Genomic DNA, 3,913 nt, shown 5'->3' with positions numbered 1-3,913 from the left:
CCTCTCCTCTCCTCTCCTCTCCTCTCCTCTCCTCTCCTCTCCTCTCCCCCTTCTCATTCCTACCTCACATTTGTCCTCATACTTCATATAATCATATAATCATATAATCATACAAAGGCTTGTTTTGGAAGGGACCTTAAAGACCATCCAATTCCAACCCCCTGCCAGCTCAGGCTGCCCAGGACCCATCCAACTTGACCTTGAATGCCGCCAGGGATGGGGCACCCACAGCTTCCCTGGGCAGCCTATGCCAATGCCTTACCACCCTCTGAGTAAAAAATGTCCACCTAACAACTAATCTAAATCTCCCCTCTTTTAGTTTAAAGTCACTCCCCAATGCTCCTGTCACTTTCAGACCATGTGAAAAATCAGTCTGCCTTCTGTTTGTAAGCTCCCCTCAAGTACTGGAAGTCTGCAGTGAGATCTCCCAGAGCCTTCTCTTTTCCAAGCTAAACAAGCCCAGCTCCCTCAGCCTTTCTACATAAGAGACCTGCTCCAGTCCTCTGATCATTTTTGTGTTCCTATTCTGGACCTTCTCCAACAGCTCAGTGCTTTCCTTGTGCTTGAGGGTCCCACATCCGGACCAGAAGAGGCCTCTTGAGGGCAGAGCAGAGGGGGACAATCTCCTCTCTCTCCCTGCTGCCCTCCCTGTTTTGGTGCAGCCCAGGATACTGTTGACTTTCTGGGCTGCAAGCATACACTGCTGCCTTGCGTCCAGTTTTTTGTCCAGCTAGGACACCCAAGTCCCTCTGCACATGGCTGCTCTCAAGGAGCTCTCCCAGCCTGTACTCATACCTGGGATTGTTCTGACCCAAGTGCAACAAGGCACTTGGCCTTGTTGAATGTCATTATTAGGCTCTCGTGGGCACAGCCCACTCTTCAAGCCCTTTCAATAGCTTCCTCCTATACTGTGATGAAGTTATGGGTACAGTGACCTGAGTGCTATAAAGACACTCTTGTTTCTAACCTGCAAAATCTACAGTCAGAAAGGGATGTATTCCCCTGTCTCCACTTCTACACCCTACACCTTTGGAGAATCACGCAGAAACTGAAGATAGAGGACATTTTTAAATTTTTGTGTTTGTCTCTGGAGAGTTGGCTTTATGCTGTAGCACAAACAGTATTTCTAACTTTCATTACATTTGATCAAACTTGAATGCTCTCTAGCAGAATTTCATGTAGATTTTCTAAGACCCAGCCTTTAGAAATCAGCATAAATTGTTTCAATTAACAGTTTGTCTAGCAGCTGGCAAGTCACTTGATTATGCTTTAGTATGTCTCAGTCTGTTGAACAATAAGACTTTTCTTTGCTGGAGTAGGACTGGTGTGCATGCAGTAATAATACAGCCATTCTAACTAAAAGCTTTGTTTTTCTGTTCTATATAGCAAGTGATAGTTTGTAAATACACGGTCTTTAAGTGTGTGTGGTAGCAACATGTCAGTTAGGTAGATAAAGGAAGAATTGACCCAAACTACTCAACCTCAACCTAATAAGATCAAAACACATCAGGGAATTTTTGCAGGTTTGTTTTTTGGAGCTTACTGTTTTGCTGTTGTTTATTTTTTGTTTGAAAGCAGGACTGCAAAATGCAGCATGAAAGAGAACTCTTAAGATATTTTTCTATGTAAGCAGGAGACAAAACACGCTTGAGAAAAACATTTTTTTCATCTTTCCTGGCCAATATTGCAAATATGGTTAAGTATTACTTTATGTGATCATCTAAGTAGGATATTGCTAATTATTCATCAGCATCATAAAAGGATTTAAATATGAAGCTTTACATACCCAACATACTTTTCAGGTGGAGGGATGAATTTTCTGAAATTAACCTTCTGTGCCTTAATTTTTCTGATTTTGTTCCTCTTCAAGATATTCTGGATTAGATGCTACAAGGAAATATATACTTTAAAGCAGAAATTATCTCTGGCAAAATGTTCCTTCTTAAGCCATGATCAATATATCCCAGCTATTCCAGATGAAAAGCAAGCTATTTTTTAAGGAGAATTCTCCTTGATTTACAATTTTGTAAGTCTCACATACTGTATACGGCACTCACAAAAAGTAACTTAGTAACATAACAAATAGGGATATGTTCTCCTTCTTCCTCCTAATTAATTCTTATCAGTTAGGCTTTTTCTGAAAATTACAGTTTTAGTTGAATATCATTAGTGAATTAGCCAAATGTTGTCCAATACTGAGAAAATAAAAAAAAAATCTGAATATGTCATCTCTTTTTTTATATGAAATATTGAAATACCCTGAGGTAAAAATATTGTAACTGCTGTAGGAAATAAAAGCCCTGTTACTGACCTCCTCAGGACCTAAGTTTCATTTTAGGTGCTCTGCAAATTTACTGAATGATCTTCCTTCCTGATTCTCAAATGTAAATCTAAAGAGAAGTACAAATTTTAAAGCTACTTATTTGTCAGAAGGAATGACCGCATTTTCTCTGAGAATTTGGTTCCTTGAGCAAGTGATGGGAATGAATTTTTGACTTTCTTCTTATTTATTTATTTATTTTCCCCAGGGACAGTGAATAAACAAAAATCAAAATGAGGGGACTGATTTTTTTTTTGGTCTTGTCTTTCTGTGTATGTCATACTTCATTCCCTTTGAATACATATGCCTACAAATATATCTTTCTTCATGACACTGCTCATTCGTTCTCTTTAGTAGCAGTGAATGTTGGAATGAGGTACTTTATATTTGGCTTAAATCTTTCTTTCATTTATAGTTGTCCCATCTTCCTAATTAAGCCAGAAAGAAAGTCAGCAAACCAGGATCTCTTGTCTGGTCTTACTGTGGTCTGCAACTGTGTTGTTTTTGTGGGTCTTTTTGTGGAGATAAGAATGAATGAAAGAATTATCCTGTTTTTCCCTGTCATTTCTGAAAGGAAATTAAAGAAAAACCACGTCCCTAACACTATGGCCTTCCTTTCTGCTTTGTTGTAATTTTAGCCAACTTTTGCTGGTTCCTGTTACACTTAGTTCCTGAACTCTCAGCACAGTAAATGTTATTGTTCGTGAGGAGAATGAGTTGTACGAATTTCAAGTCATCAACAATCAGCTGGAGAATTGCCTGAAGCCTTTTCTTTGTTGTTTTCTTCATGGGATATAACTGAAAGTGCTTATTCATATGAATGTTTTACACACCTAAAACGTCCTATTAGCAGTAGAGGTGAATAGACTTTATTTTTTTTAAAGGCTTGCGTGACAATATCCTGTAAACCCAGGAGTGAAGTTCTAGTTGACACAAATCCTTATCTGTTCATATAAATTTACTTGCTTCTGGCAAGTTATACACCCCATATACTTCTCTTATTTTTTAAAGGGTGATAGAAGAAATCAAACTGAGAAGTAGAAAATTGTTATGCAAACCATTTTGAAAAAAAAAAAGCATGATGTGGCTAGGGCAGAGCCAGATAGGGGCACTTGAAATCCTGAGTAAAAATATGAAGTTAGATCTGTCTCATGCTATCAGCATCACACTGAGTGATTTTAGAAGCACATAGTGCAGAGAAACCATTATTCTACTTGATACACAAAACACCAAGTACAAGACCATGAAAAACAAACATGACACAACTGACAATGTTCACATGAAGTTGAGGATAGAAGCTAGAAAGTAAAAACTAGTAATTATATAATAAACTAATAAAAGAGAATATTATTCTTCTTGCAGTAGCATGAATAAATCTTAATATTCATTTGTATGTATGGCAATAATTAATATCTTCAGACTTTTGTATTTGCCCTCGTTTTCCCTGCTGTTCAGCTTGCTTTTAGCAGGCAGAACCCATCCCATTATGCAGCAAGCAGCAAGTTCTACGCAGAGAGGTGGTTTCCTTTCTCTCTTTTTGTTTTTTTTATTTTCTTAAAGAATGATTTGGATTGGAACCGACTTTTAAGATCA

Source organism: Lagopus leucura, unplaced genomic scaffold, assembly GCF_019238085.1.
Source record: "Lagopus leucura isolate 7727_CA_CO unplaced genomic scaffold, USGS_WTPT01 Super-Scaffold_73, whole genome shotgun sequence".
Lineage (NCBI taxonomy): Eukaryota > Metazoa > Chordata > Aves > Galliformes > Phasianidae > Lagopus > Lagopus leucura.
This window is presented reverse-complemented; position numbering follows the sequence as displayed.